The sequence below is a fragment of the Equus przewalskii genome, chromosome 9 (genome assembly GCF_037783145.1).
Source record: "Equus przewalskii isolate Varuska chromosome 9, EquPr2, whole genome shotgun sequence".
In the NCBI taxonomy this organism is placed as follows: domain Eukaryota; kingdom Metazoa; phylum Chordata; class Mammalia; order Perissodactyla; family Equidae; genus Equus; species Equus przewalskii.
Genome location: NC_091839.1, coordinates 76,050,322 through 76,065,867, shown reverse-complemented (window position 1 = coordinate 76,065,867; position 15,546 = coordinate 76,050,322). Strand labels below are relative to the sequence as shown.

Here is a 15,546-nt window from a genome sequence, read left to right as displayed (position 1 = left end):
TCCTTCATCTGTAAACTGGAACTGGAACATCTACTTCATAGAGAAGTAAAAAAAATTTTAATGATGCATGTTAAAGTGTTTTGCACATAATGGACACGGTACACAACAGCTACAGCTATTCTCAAGAAAAGAAAACGAGCTGCTCTCCGGTGTCCGCATTCCCTCCAAGCAGCGGTTCACCAGATGTCTGAAGCACAACCCGCGCAGAGGAATGATAACCGTGCAAAGGCCATGAAGCCTATCTGATGCCTCAGGAGTCCAGAGGTGAAGCAAGGGAAAAGCGGGGTGTTAAGAACGTGGTAAGACTCCGGGATTTCATGGACAAGGAAAATTTCAAAATGAATTGAAACTGAGGCAAAGTCAACAACCATTCGTTTTGCCAAGCTCTTATAAAGAAAAGAACATTTTAACAACCAAAAAAGTAAGAAGGACATAATCTCTGAATAACAACCCAAGACTGGGTCATTGGTGACCTTCCTGCTGAGGAGGCATAAAAGCTTCCTCACATACCAACTGTGGTTCCAGGACCTGTGTTCAAGAAAGCTGGCACAGAGGCGAACAGAAAGCACAGTGAGAGACTGCAGCAAGAGGCCAGCAGAGAGAGAGAGACGAAAGCTATGGATCCTCCCCAAAGGGGACGAGGAGGACTACGCTGAGAGTCTTTCTCTGTATGAGAACTAGAGTATAGTATGTGAGATGCCAGGAGAAGATGGGCTGAGAAGACAGGATCTATACCTCAATTTAATACATTGTATTAAATAAACACATTTATTACATTGTAGCATGATCATCCACTTAGAGAAGGCTTTGAAGGAAAGGGACTTGCTCTATTCATTTCTTTATCTCTTGTGAATATCCATGGTAGGTATCAACAAAATTTATCAAATGAATGAATCAAAGATGAGGGGAAAATGCAACAGACTAACTGTGGGCGGGGTTTGGGCAGAGGGGAAATGAGAAGATCTTCATTTGTCCATCTATATCATATTCTCCAGTGAAAATTCTAACTAACAACTAAGCTGCTAAGTATTTATTTACCTCTTTGGCAGAAGCATAACATTACCGCTCCAAGAAACTCTCCTCATTTAAGTGTCAGTGGAGAACACATCAAAAGAAGTTAAATTCAAACCTCTTAAACAGGCTTATTCAATAAGGACAAGAGAAAAACCTGAACTCACACTTGAAGCATCTCTCGACAAACACATATCGTTACAAAGAAAAATTTTCCTTTCAAATCAAGCCTGACAGATAGCAGCTTTGATAGTCTACTCACCCTGCCTGAGAAGAACTCTGATCTGCTATGGAGAGATGTGAAATTTTGCCCCAAGGGCCCAAATTCATAGATTTTAGGCAGGCAAAACTTGAGATTATTTCAACGTGAGAACGTAAATCTCAGTAGCATCAAGATTCTCAAGAACAAATCCTTGAAAATCTAGGTCTTCTGTCCACATCTATCCTTATACAGAAGACGCCTGAATGGTAAATAAGCTCTGCTTTCTTTAAATATGAAATCGGTCATCAGGATGGTTCCTTCTTACTGATATTTTCTTAAACACACTCCCCTTGTATCTACTGGCCACACTTTAAGGAGAACCACCCAATATAAAGTAGCAATGGTTTATCTAATTTGCTACATCTTCTCCATGGAGATTATATGCAAAGGGTAGTCACGAATGGCAACCTCTTCAAAATCTCCACTTCCTGCCCTTCCGTTTGTTACAGTAAGAAGGATGAATTATTTGAGATTCTGTGGCCTAACCTACTTACTTCCTCTAAAGGAGGAACAGAAAACGAAAAATGCCTTTCAAGAAAAAAAATGTACATAGAAAATGAAATCGCAACCTGACGTGAGCAGGCCTATGGCATAGTTAATATACTCTTATCAAACGCTTTTTATTTGAAGTTCACTTTCAATATACAGACTGTAAGCTATGTCAATTTAAGGCAGAAACATCCTTAAAAGGGCTATCGTATCATCAACACACTACACGAGGAGAGTAATAATAGAAACTGCACACCCATCAGAGGGATTCAAAGGGCATAAAAAGAACAGGAACCTGCCTGACACAGATATTGCTATGCTTATGCAAAATATGCACTTACATTAAAAAAGAAAAACTAAAAGTAGTATCATGTTCTGTTTTCATATTTCCCTTCATAATTGTTTCACAAAACGCTAACAGTACTATTTTTAAAATTCAGCTTCATATTTTTATAAAACATAGAACTAAAATTAAAAGATTTACACTTGATTTCTCTTTGGCATGTAATAAACTAGATTTGACCAGATTATATTTCTCTCACAGAATTCTATGAGCTTATCTTGATAACCATTTGTAGTTAACCTTCTTATCAAGAGATCGAATAGCCAGGCCTCAAATCCACCAAATAAGACCACAAACCAAAAGGGTGAATTATTTAGATCATTTAACAACCAGACCAGATTGACCACTCCGGAATTTCAATTCCCAGTTCAGGGTTCAATCAGTGTAACAGATGGGGAAAAATAAACAGCTGATTTTGGTGCCTGAGCAAGCCTACTCAAAGCGTTCTAGTAACAGAACCAGTTTAATTCCATAAAATTACACATAACATAAAGCTATGGTCCAATCTTGAAAAGGCCTGGCACACAGCAGGTGCTTCAAAAAATTTACTGGATAATAGAGCCTCAAGAAAGGAGACACAGTCCATTACCCCATAATCAATGCATGCAACGGCATCCGTCTAAGTCAGACTAAAGCTCTCTTGATGGACCATACCTCGTAGAACAGGGATGTTATATAACTCCCATGGCGACACAGCACCACCCAATGAACCAAAAGAGCTCTTCACTTCATTTTGTAAACGTGGGCACGGTCCTCTGGTTAAAGAGCAGAACATCAGTAATTACAGCACTGTTACTCAGTATACTCCTGGTCACATTCCCTGTCCTCATTTTTGATTTCAGGCCTAGCACTTCCTATTCCCTCTGCCCCCAGCTTCTCTCCACCATTATCTCTAGCCCTCATTTAAATTTTCTTCTTTCCTTTTACAATCCTGGCTTCTGAGTAAATTCCATTGTATTCTCAGTTCATTTCAGTAAATTTAGGTCCCATCCTTTTCCTTTATATTGACTGATTGATTTACATTTTTTGATAACTAATCCTACTGCCTCATTAGGTCTCTTCCTACAAAGAACAAATGAAACCTTTTTATAAATAAGCCCAGTAATTCCCACACCTAATCTGAGTAATGTTTTGTGAACAGTTTGCGACCCTTTCGAGGCCACGAGCTAGACCAAGGTGTTCTTTTCAGTATTACTCAATAATTAGTTTTTTCCCAATTCTTTTTTTTTGAGGAAGATTAGCCCTGAGCTAACATCTGCCACCAATCCTCTTTCTTTTGCTGAGGAAGACTGGCCCTGAGCTAACATCCGTGCCCCTCTTCCTCTACTTTATATGTGGGACGCCTGCCACAGCATAGCTTGACCAGCAGTGCGTAGGTCCACACCCGGGATCCAAACTGGTGAACCCTGGGCCATCAAAGTGGAACGTGCAAACTTGACTACTACCCCCCTGGGCTGGCCCCAAGTCCTTTCCTAATTCTTGATTTAAAAATAGGGGAAAAAACGGTGAAAGTGAAGAGAGTTTTCTTCCCATCATTTTTTCTAATGCCTGTTCACCATTGCTCATCTTAGTCAACCAAAGTGTAAGAGCAAATACATTCCTCTGGGAATATGTTTTCTTAGAAATATCCCAGGAACTACTATTTGGAAAAGCAGAAACCTAAAGACATGACAAAACAATCATAAACCAGTATCATTCTCCCCGGTCCCACCCCTTCCAACTGCATGATTTGAACTCAAACAAGTTACTAAGTATCTCTGAGCAGCGGTTTGCTCTAAAAGAAATAACAATACCAAATGTTCAAGGTCAGTGAAAATATTAGCGATAACACTAAGTGACGAGAACAGCACCTGGGCATGAGACAGCAGTGAGTATTTGCTGGATGAATGAATGACCAAATGTATGAATATAAAGTACCTAGCCTAATCCTTGACATTCACAAGGCACTCAATGTACAATGACACCTGATCTATCAACACTGCACAGCGTTTTGCAGAGGACACCCTATCTCTCAGGTTCCTATGTTTGGAACAAAAGTACCACGGCTGTCCCACCATAGCACCTACTGCATTTCTCTCTACCATTGGCTACCACTGAACCATGACTTTGTTTGTTAATTACCACTGTGTGCATGCATTATCTCCTCAACTAGATTATAAACACGCTGAGGCCAAGGATGGCTCTTCATTCGTTTGTAACCCCAACATATTCATTCATTCGGTTCTAAGTGTTGATTACGTGAAGCACTCCCCAACAAAGACTTACACAAAACAGATGCTCAACAAATATTTGTTGGCTGACACAAACACTGACTTACAAAAAGACTAATACAGAAGGCACTTAACAATTACAATAATCACATGTAATTCTTCCAATCATCACCCAAGTTATTAATTCTAAGTCCACTTCTGAGAAAGAAAGAAAGGCTCATCAGAAGAAGTTCCCTCATCCAAGATAACCCAACTTAATGAAGTTCTTCTCAAAAGCCCTTGTTCTTTCCTCAAACCATTCTGTCTCCTAAATGGGGATTTCTTAAAGATCTTTCCCAATTTGACGTCGTAAATCAAACTTAGTGATATTTCAAGGGTACCCTTTCCTGGTCTTTTGCTTTCAGCCACCTGCTGCATAGCTGCTGCAATCAACACAAACTAGTTCATAATCTGCCACTACTGACTCGTATCCACACATGTCCTGCAATAATTTAACTTAAGAGAGTAAAGATATAACCCAAGAATATTCCCATTGGATAATGAAGCTCCTTAAAAAATATATTTTCCGCAGATGTTCTGAACTTCAAGACATCCTATCTAACTATACACGTATAAATAGTCCTCTAAACACAGTGTCTCTCAAATAAATTGTTCTCTTTAAATACAATATCCCTCAAATCGTGGTGAGGAAAGAGTCCTCTGGTAGCAGCAAGTAGGCAGAGAGTAGCAAGAGAGTAGCAAGTGGTAGAACAGACCTTTGCCAGAAAGTCACCTTTGTGAACACATTAGCCAAAGGAAGGGAGAATCAGCCCAAATCCATCACCTTTGGTAGAAATACAATTCAGGCATTCCTTGACAGTGGGTAAAGAGCTTCTTATTCATTTCTGAAAGCTAAGCATTAAAAAGGGGATGTAATATTTGGTGCTCTATGTACACAATTATATGTCATGGTCCTGCACCTGTTAACCTAGGAATCCATGTTTGCTGGCTCACTGGCTCCCAAGAGTGCTGGAGCCTCATTCTTTCCCACTGGCATAAAGAGAACTGTGATACTCTTATTAGCAGAGTTGTGCTTACCCCTGGGGTAAGAGTCTAGGGAACTCCTCAAGAGCAAAGACCTAGTCTTTCAGTGTTCAGCACTGTAAGATCTCAATAAAAAACTGGCCGAGTGGGGCCAGCCCTGTGCCCTGCTGGCTAAGTTTGGCACACTCCACTTAGAAGGCCTGGGTTCACAGGTTCAGATCCTGGGCACAGAACCACACCACTCATGCTGTGGCAGCAACCCACATACAAAATAGAGGAAGACCGGCACAGATGTTAGCCCAGGGCTAATCTTCCTCAGCAAAAAACAAAAAAAAAACAAAAAATAAAAAAAATTGGTTAAGTAACTAGTAGAAACATTGCTAGAGGGATCACTCAGGTTACCCATCCTTGGGACCCGAAGGGTACCCTTGTCCCACACCACATAAGTAACTTCTCTTATAAATGTCTCATCCTAACTGTATCTACTATAAACAGTCTTAGTTGAAATATATATTTCTTAGAAAGACACTGCCAAACATACAAGTGGAATTATTCAAGAACCAGCCCTCAGTTACTTAGGGACTAATTAAACAGACATATATTTCTTCTCTCCTCCACTATTGGGTTTTTGGATTCTTAGAACATTGATTGGATAATTTATAGGAAAAGAGAGATGAACTAAAACTTGCCAGGGTTTGTCAAGTTCAGTATCATCAAATTGAAAACAATGACAGTATTTTGTTCTCTATCTAGATAATATATAATTGGCTGTAATTAGAATAAAGTAGCAAAGGAATCTAGAAAACCCATGGACTTTTCCCTAAATCCACAGTTGTGTGCAGGACCCATTTTCTGGCCCCTGGAGTTTAAATCTTTACCACTCCAGTTACCTATTTTCTCATCCTCATTCCCAGCAGACTCACACAACTAAAGTATTAATTACAGCACACGAATTCCCCTCACACCAACCCCTCTCCTTTCACCGCCTTACCGTTTCCACAGTCAGGCATCATTTTAAATTTGAAGTATTTATTTCACTTACTCCTATGAAATGACTAGTTTGGGATGAATAAATTTTAGTTTGGATTCAGCACCATGTTCAAACATGGTCCCTCCCCTCAGGGAGCCAATACTGTAAAAGATAAACTGCTTTTTTCCTCAAGAAAAGAAATATCCCCTGCAAGTATTATGACAAGTCCATATAATATATACACCAGAAACCAATCTAATAATTTTAGCCAGGAATTAAATCACTCTGTTCTGCCCTAGACAACCTACGTCCTGCCCTTCACAAAGCCCGCCCAAGGTAAAATGGTAACGTGACAGCCAAACACCTGAATTCACTCTTCATAGCTCTCAAAACCTGATTTTATTTGATCTTTTCAACAAAAGAAGCAAGGCAAGCACTGTTGCTTTCAGTTTCTAGATGGGGAAGTCTAGGCAGAAAGAGGAAAAGTGACTTACACAAGGTGATACCTTTAGCGGCTCAACCATCTTCTGACTCCCACCCTAGCACGCTAGCCACAGCCACATGACTCCCCAGATGAAGACAAATAACCACTGTCTTCCACTCAGCACCTCGAAACATGAAACGCACCATCCTAGGAAACACATTTTACTCTGCTTGAACCTTACTTCCATTGGCATGATCTTGGAGTTGTTCTTGCCCCATTGTCTCTGCTGCACCATCCACATGGACCACATCTATTTACTTTGCTTATTACACTATTCAAGACCATCCACAAGAAGAAAATAACAATAAACTCCTGTTAACAGTCATTTTCATATTAGCAATTATACAGTGTTGACATACAGACCACACCTACTCTGGTTATAAGGTGGCCCAATGAGGATTATTAGTCCTATTCATAAAAGGTAAGATTAACTTACTTTGTTTTCTTTGGTTTTGCCAAACAAGAACTAGCGACTCCTTTAACACTCAAGACAGAGAAGAAACATGAAAAGGAGAGAGAAAGATTAAAGGGGGAGAAAAAATAAAAGAAAAAAGGTATAAATAGTAGAAAGCACAAGAGCAGCACAATGTGCTTTGATGCTGTACCAGGAGAGGGCTGCTCCCTTTGCCTGAGAACGATCTTTGCCCTGAAAGGAGGCCCTGGATTACTGGAGAAAAGTTAGCACCCTCCAAATTCACCAAAAGGATCTTACTGGACAACAGCTGAAGTTCTTGTGGAATTATGGTCAAAGTCGACAAGTCTATGCTAACACATGGGAAATTTGCTATAACCCTATGACATGATATTTGGCACAAGTCAGCCCATGTGGGATCTAAGCCACAGGAGCTAAGTTATTTAAATACCCCAAAGCTCTCAGTAAATTTCACCTACAAAATTTTACCAAAGTTCCATATCACGATCTTCCATATCACTGTGTACTTATATAATTATATTAATTTACAATTGCTTCGTTCTAGTTTTCCCATTTTTTCAATTCCAAACAATAAAACTATTTCCTTTCAGTAGAAAACAGGTGCAATTGAAATGTGAATTAAGAATCTAGTAAAAGAGCCAGTCCAAAGATCATCCAGGACAAGGCTGTAACTTTTCCTAATGCTTTTTTCTCACTCAATCACACTTAGTGTCAAGACCTGGATGCCTTCCAAGCAGCCCCCACACAATGATGTTTTTCTGCCCACCTTGTCCCACACTCTCCTTCCTGATCCCCAAATTCAGCATTTAACACTGGCAAGTACATCAGGCAATTTGTTTCACCAAGCAAATCTTACCTAGGAGCAGTGAAGAAGGAACTGTGTGGTGGTCTTTAGGATTGCCGTCTACCCTCAAGACTTCTCCCAAAGGTCTAGCACTAATTCAAAGAGAGAAAAAGTAAAATCAAAGCATTGTCAGAAAAAAGACGACTTCAAACCCACAATCCACAATTAATAAGTTTAAATTTTGAATCACTGACTTATTGCATAATTTCACACAATACCACTTAGTGATTAAAATAAAACAAACTAGTTCCAGATGAGGGGAAATGGATTTTATCATTCATATCATCCCCCATCCCAAATTCTCCCAGTAAAGTCTCTCCCATTGTATGACTAGCAGGTTAAAGGGACAGGGATCACTGGACTCAACTCTCATTTCTCTCATTGCTTTTATCTTTAAAGTTTACAGAACACACACTGGCAAAAGAATAGCTATTATGTAAGCAGCTTTTGTCCATATATTTAAGCGTTTAAATCACAAATTATACAAAGTATTCAGAAATAATGTCTTTCCCAGTGAAACAAAATTACACTGTTACAACTAAGAGACTATTTTACGACTGTATGTAACTCTGCAGTTAAGAAACTAAATACTAGCCTTAAGTTATATTTATTAGAGAATAAAACGACCCGCTCATATAAAAGGCAAATTTCAACCAAAGGTCTTTTTCATCTCTTTCAAAGTTTTAAACACATATTGCACTTTGTGTTTTTATTAACATTCAAAATGAAATTATCCGCTGTGACTCCTGATTAAAAGTTGATCAAAGGTATAGAAAGCAATAAATGTAAAAACGAACAATTGTTTCTAATCCCTGGACTGACATTCTCAAATCCCAGAATAAAAGCCAAGTGTTTTTTTCCCATATAATTAATGAGAGATGTAAGTTACAGGGTCCGGGTCCTCAAAACTCATCTGCTCTCCGATTTACTAAACCTTGTATTTCTGATCAGCATCCTTTCACACTATATCTCGCTGCCGGCACAGGTCGTCTAATTACTTCCACGTCTGAAGCGACTACGTAGCTACAAGTAAAGGCCAAACTTTGCTCTCGGCCTTCCGAACTTAAAGATGCGTTTAACCACTAGAGGTCTCCCCTTGGCCAGTTTTGCACGTTCGCTATTTTGCTGCACTTGAAACTTTCCGGAGAAATGCTCTACTCGAGTCAGTGTTTTTCTAAAAACTTGCGCAAAAATCCACGCGACCGAGGTAGCCAGTACAGAGACTCTCGGGCTCCCCAAACCAATAAAGATACCACCAGCACCGCTCTAGGAAAATCAAAATTAAAATTCGACGCACTCGCCCCAGCCGCTCCCCCCCCACACCCAAATTCTTATTTCTCATCTCAGTTTCCCTTAACTTAAACTTAGAACAATTAAAAATCTATTTTTGTTCCCGTGCACTTTGAATGAGCTCGAATGCATTTTTCTGGTGGCCCCGGGGTGGGAAGGGAGCGGGCCGAGGGATGCAGGGAGGGGGCAGGGCCGCGTTCACAGCGCCCGAGGAAGTTGCATAAGGAAAGAGACTCCGTTTTTTGGGTCCCCTCAAAAAATCGGCGGGGAGGGGGAGGAAAAGGAAGCGGGGGGGGGCGGGAGGAGGGAAACCGAAGCGGCGTTTACCTTCGTCTCCCCGTGGAAGGGTGGGGTAAGAGCCCCGGGCTTCGCGACCCCGGAGGGCGGCTCGTGACCCCCACCTCTCTCCGAGCGCAGACGGACAAACAGATCCCCCCACCCCTCCGCGGGGAGGCGAGGAGGAAACCGCCCGCTTTTAAACTTTCTCTCACGGTCGCGCTGTGGGCCGTGCTTCGACCAGAAAGGGGTGGGGGGGGGGAGCTCCTGGGGCCTTTTTGCTTTAAAGGTAATTAAAGTTTTACCACTGGCCCAAAAGTTGCGCCCTGCCCCCGCCTGTACCCCGCGCCCCCCCCCGACCCCGCCTCCAGGGCTCACAAGTTTGCCTCCCTCTCCCCCCCCCAGCAGCTCGCGGGGCGCGCGGCGGATGCCCCGGCTCCTGCGCTTCCCGATCCCCACCCCCGCCGGCCTCTACTTCCCCCCGCCCGGCCGCCGCGGCGCGAGGACGGCCCGCCGGGCCCAGGACGCGAGTGTGCAAAACCCATTATTCCGGAATGGCACACGCACGCGGCGCGAGGCGGGCGCGGCCCCGCCTCGGACCCTCGCCGCCTCCCGATATGAGGGCGGCGTAAACAAGTTGCAGGCACGGCAGCCCCGCGCCGCCCTCCCCGCCCGCCGCCTCGGCCGCCGCCGCCGCCGCCCGACACACGCCCGCGCCCGCACCGGGCCGGCGCGGCACCGCAGGGCGCGGGGCGACCGCCGCGACGGCGCGGGCTCCCGGCCCCGGCCCGCGGCCCGCGCCCTCCCCCGCGCGGACGCCCGCCGCGGGCCCGCGCCGCCTCGCTTCCCGAAGCACTTTCCTGCCTCGGGCAGAAATAAACCGGAGGGTTTATTTTTGTGCAACTTTCCCAAAATGGCGGAAATTGGAGCCGATCTATATGAAATTCTCACACAGTCGGTCGGGAAGGGGGAGGCGGCGAGGAAGCGAACGCAAACTCTCGGCCGCCGAGCCCCGCCGCGGGTCCGCGAGTGTGTGCGTGCGTGTGAGTGTGCGTGTGCGCGGCGGGAGTCGGGGAGGCCTTTCCGCCGCGCACACACACAGCACACGCCGGGCAGACGCGCCTGCACATTCAACCAGTCCATTCTCCGCAGCCCGAGCGGGCAGAAAGTGGCCCGGCCTCTTTTCCCACTGCCTCGGTCTCCCGTACTTGTACTTCTCGCGCTCGCCCGCTCGCTCGCTCGCTCTCCGGTGCGCGCCCGGCACAAAGGCCACACGGGCGGAGGGGGCCGCAGGGGCGGCGCGCGGGGCTCGCGCCTCCCGCCGCACCGATCCGCGGCCCCGGCCGCCCCCGCGCCCCCCGCCGGCGCCCCCCGCCTCGGCGGCCGCGCTCGCCGCCCGGGCTGCGGCTCCGCGGCGCCCACTCGGGCACGCACCCCGGCGCCGCCGCCGCGCTCCCCCGCCCCGCGCCCGGTGTCATGAAAGCGACCCAAGTGACAAGCTCGGGGGGCGCGGGGGAGGGGGCCCACACGCATCCCGCCGCCTGCGCGCCGGCGAGAGCCCGACGCGGCCGCCTCGCCCCGGCTCCCTTCCGCACGGCCCCCCACACCCTTCCCCGTGTGCGCGCAAAGAAAAAAATACAAGTCTCTCCTCCCCCCATTTTTTCCTTTCTCTTTTCTCTCTCTTTTGTTCCTCTTTCACACTCGCACTCACTACTTCAGAGTGAGATGCCCGGAGACTCCCCCTCCAGCCCTTTCCGAGTCACTTGCCCACTTTTTTTCCCCGGGATTAAGTTTTCTCCTCTTTCCCAGAGGCGCAGAGAAGTGGGGGAGAAACCCCTTCTGTCCTTTCCCCTCCCCTGATCTGTTTCACAAGACGAGGGTGCGCTTCCTTCTCTCCGTAGGTCTCTTAACTTTCATCCTCACCCAGAAAAATCAATGAATGGCTTTGGCACGGGCAGATCTTCAGATTAATTAGAGATTAGATCCGATCAACCGCTTCTTACCCCCAAATTTTCTCTTTTTTTTTTCTCCGTCTCACGAGTAGTCCTGACAAATGGTCCAGGGCTGCGGGCGCAGTGCGCATGTGCGCGTAGAGTCAGGGCTGGGGAGAGGGGAAACTGCGCTGGTGCCGGTGCCGCCGCCGCCGCCGCCGCCGCCGCCGCTGCCGGGGAGGCTCGCGCCGGCTTCCCTGTGGCTGCCGCTGCCTTCGCCGCTGGGAAGCAGCAAGAACGCCGCTCGGCCAATGCAGCCCGCCCGCAGATACTGTTTCAGGTGCATCTTTTCAGTATCCTTGTCCGCGGCTCAGGGCTGGTTCCAGAACAGGCAAAACAAATATGAAAGACGGCTAAGGTTATAGATTTCTTTGTCTATTTTTCACTTTACTCTTTTTTAAAGGCAATTCTCAGAGCAGCTAATCCACCATGTCCTGTTCAATGTATGCATTCAGCCATTAAAGAGCGGGCCTTCGTCTTAGACAAGCACTTACCCAGAGGCTCCACGCGTGCTACAGGTCATGAAAAATGAGAAATAAAGTTTTCAGCTTTTACGTAGTGGAACCTGCCCCGCTTTTAGGATTGGAAGGATGCCTAATAAAGTGTGCGTGTAAAACTTGCGCGTTCTCTCCGTTTCTCGAGTGTGGGTCTTTATTGACAGCTGAAACGCGGTAGGCCTCTGTCGTGAAAGATGTTGGGATTCGTGCAGCAACTTAGAAATCAGTGCTGAAGTACCTAGCAGTAAGCAGGTCGAGGACTGCCCTTTTAATGTGTTCCGGCAAGATGGCTGAGCGGTCCTAAATCGCAAAACCTGTCTTTGTTAAGGCGTCAAAACGAGATCAAGAGTATTGTATTTCGGTATTGACAGCTTTCCGCTTATTGACTGCAGGCTTTCCTTTTGGGTAGCTCACCGTCCACTTTTTCTGCTAGACACAGGTTCTTACAAAATAATTCAAGTAACTGAAGTTGTGACAAAGATTTTAATGTCAATAACGGAGTTTGCTGTGCGGCGGGGGGCGAAAAAAGTAGCAGGTATGGTCTCAGGAGTGGCAGAAGCCAGTGTTCGCTTTTGCAGGGGTGGCGAGCTGAGAGAAAGGCCTCACCCCTCAGAATGGACTATTTATTTTGCATCGAATAAAGGCTAACGGAGGCCCTTTACCAAAATTGCTGCCTGAGGCCTAGAATTTAAATATATCACAGATGGAAGTTCTGTATTAAAAATCCTCCTCCAAAATGTAAGTAATGTTATTCTTGATTGAATTTTTTCACTTAAGGAATGTTCCTTGAACCAATTTCAGAAAATAAACTGTTAAATTCTTTCCTTAGGACCATGAAATTACTCTAGAGAAGTAGGCCCTCCCGCCCCACTACTTCTTCGGTTAGTACAGGGACCAAATTTTCCAAACCCAAAATCGGGACATATGGTTTGATATGTACTCCAGAACAAAGAAACAAACCCTATGAGGCTGAAATGAGCTTAAAAATATGCTTCATATGTTGGGAAGCCATTGGTTTAGGGGTGTGAAGTGGGGAAGGCTGGGTTCCTGAGAGCTATAGATCTCAGACCACCAGTTAACTATTGCTTTCACCTACCACATCCAACCTTTTTCAGCGCTGCTCCCAAACAGCCTAATTAACTGATCTGAATTTCAGCTTCTCTCCTTTTCTCCCTAGGCCTTGAATAATAAGCAGTGAAATGGCCAAAGGCAGACTACAGGAGGAGAAGGAAAGAAAGGCTATGAACTATGTACCAAACTAAGACCTTACCCCAAAGGCAACTACAATTCACTTTAGATTCTTCTTTTTAAAAATCCATTAGATTTATTCTCTCTAGATAATTTCTGGATGGTATGTCTATTTCACATATATTTTCAGACATGTTGGTTCAACAGCCTGTAAACTTGTATTAACGGCCTACCTTGTGCTCAGTGCTCTGCAAGGTGCTGGGGAATAACAGAAGGTAAAAACTAGGCCATGAAGAGTTCAGTCTGGCAAGAGAGAGACCTGGGTGTTGTATTACAGTATGGTAACTGTTGTAGTTGGGGGTGCAGAGCAAGTACAATTGAGGAGCATCTGTGGCAATATGGAAAGGCTTTCCAGAAAAAGTCATAGCTAAGCTGATTCTTGAAGGACAAGCATCCAGGTTCCACCTTTCTTCTGGGAAGCTGATCCAATCAGAGAAAGCCTTCGTAGAGGTCAAGGGTTTGGAGAGCAAGGTTTGCCCAGGACCTGTCACTTACTGAGGTTTACTTACAAAAATAAGGGTGAGTTGAGGCTCTCTACAGTATATTGTTCTTTGCCATAGATCATCAGTGAAACCTCAAAGATTTCACCTCAGTTGTCCCCAAAATGTGATTCAGAGTAGGAAATGTTTTGAAGGTACTCATGTTTAAAATTAATGACTAAAGGCTGCTACCAAATTTTTCTTCAAAGAATCCTTTGGTGACACCACCTGAGACAGAGGCAGAATGCAGCATTAGGAATCTACGGAACACTGTGTTATTCTTCATATAAACTGGTATTATTTACAGGACCTTTCTCCATCTGTTCCCTAAATAGTAATATACTAGAAGCTTCCTTGCTATTCCTTCACCCTTCCACCATGCAGTCACTGGTTAATTATTCAGGATGAACCCTTCTTTCCAGCTTCACTTAATCTGTCATTCTCCACCACTTCCCACTCCCCATCCCACCCTGTCTACCCTATGACACCTACGTACCAAATCCGTCCTTCAGGCCAGGTCTGTAATTTCCCTGATAGCCCAAACTAATGTATTAGCTCACTCCTTTACTTTTTTTTTTTTTTTTTAAGATTTTATTTTTTCCTTTTTCTCCCCAAAGCCCCCCGGTACATAGTTGTGTATTCTTCGTTGTGGGTTCTTCTAGTTGTGGCATGTGGGACGCTGCCTCAGCGTGGTCTGATGAGCAGTGCCATGTCCGCGCCCAGGATTCGAACTAACGAAACACTGGGCCGCCTGCAGTGGAGCGCGCGAACTTAACCACTCGGCCACGGGGCCAGCCCCTCACTCCTTTACTTTTCTTCGTATTTGTTTATTTACACCCAAACTTGTTCCTCCCAAAATGACTTCCGGTTACTCCATTCCTAAATATTCTGAAGCTAAAGTCATTTTACATGGAAAAATGTTTTAAACAAATCACTGTACTCACTCTTCAGAGGCCTTTTGAGGCTTCTCATCACCTCCCAGATGAAGGTGATGAGAAAACCTCTCTCGCTGTACTTCATCCTGTAGCCTCCAGTCTGTGTGAACTTCAGTTTAGAAACCTGAACTCCCTTTTCCTCACACTAAGCTTGTTCTGCATTGATAGGACACACTCCTCCTGTCCTGGAACGATTCAAGGACAGCCTCCTCCACTAGCCAGCCCCTCAGAAATTGAAAGTGCCCAGGAGTGAAGTCCAAGAGATTTGTGTTCTAATCCAGTTCTGCAACCACTCACTGGAAACCATTAGGCAGGTCACCTCACATTTCAGGGTTTCAATTCTCTCACTAGTTAGACAAAAAAACCCAGAAGAACTGATGCCTGAGGTCTCTTTAAAAGCCGTGTCTCTCCCCATCCTTCCCAGATAACACAAGCACTGTCACATTTTACATTTTAGGGCAAATAATTTGGAACCAAGAAAGGAATTTTAAGTAAAGAGTGAAAATCCACCCGTCTTCTAGGTATCAGTGTTATCAGTTTACAGCTCACTCAGCTGGTTTGGGCCTGATACTAATGAGATGAAGGTCAGGAGTTGCATTCCCTAATGGCTAGTTAGTTCTGATCTATTTCATAGCCACAAACTGCTTCCCTAACCCCAGTCCGCCATGTTGCAACGTGTTCTATTGGTCACAAGTCTTGAGGATAAAATTGAATCTTTCCATAGAAATTTTCTAAATGAACAATACTTGAAATCATCCTTT

The 15,546-nt window shown here is 44.9% G+C and overlaps 1 protein-coding gene and 1 long non-coding RNA gene across 20 annotated transcripts in view; one reads left to right on the top strand and one right to left on the bottom strand.

Annotated features, from left to right (window-relative positions):
* Nucleotides 1-11,865, bottom strand: part of L3MBTL3 (L3MBTL histone methyl-lysine binding protein 3) — a 112,433-nt gene extending 100,568 nt beyond the window's left edge. For 2 of the 19 annotated variants that reach the window (XM_070557051.1, XM_070557062.1), the window contains exons 1-3: nucleotides 10,844-10,980; nucleotides 8,082-8,161; nucleotides 2,760-2,860 (exon numbers count right to left, since the gene is read on the bottom strand). The gene's annotated coding sequence lies outside the window, so the exon portion shown is untranslated. Of the gene's footprint in view, nucleotides 1-2,759; nucleotides 2,861-8,081; nucleotides 8,215-9,686; nucleotides 10,086-10,586; nucleotides 10,987-11,558 lie in introns of those variants that run through there. The other 17 variants (XM_070557041.1, XM_070557054.1, XM_070557050.1 and 14 more) reach the window with 16 other exon arrangements.
* LOC139073411 (uncharacterized) lies at nucleotides 11,772-12,242 on the top strand. Its single transcript, XR_011522112.1, has 2 exons — nucleotides 11,772-11,906; nucleotides 12,030-12,242. It is a non-coding gene; the product is annotated as an uncharacterized lncRNA (long non-coding RNA).
* Nucleotides 12,243-15,546: the final 3,304 nt, after the last annotated feature.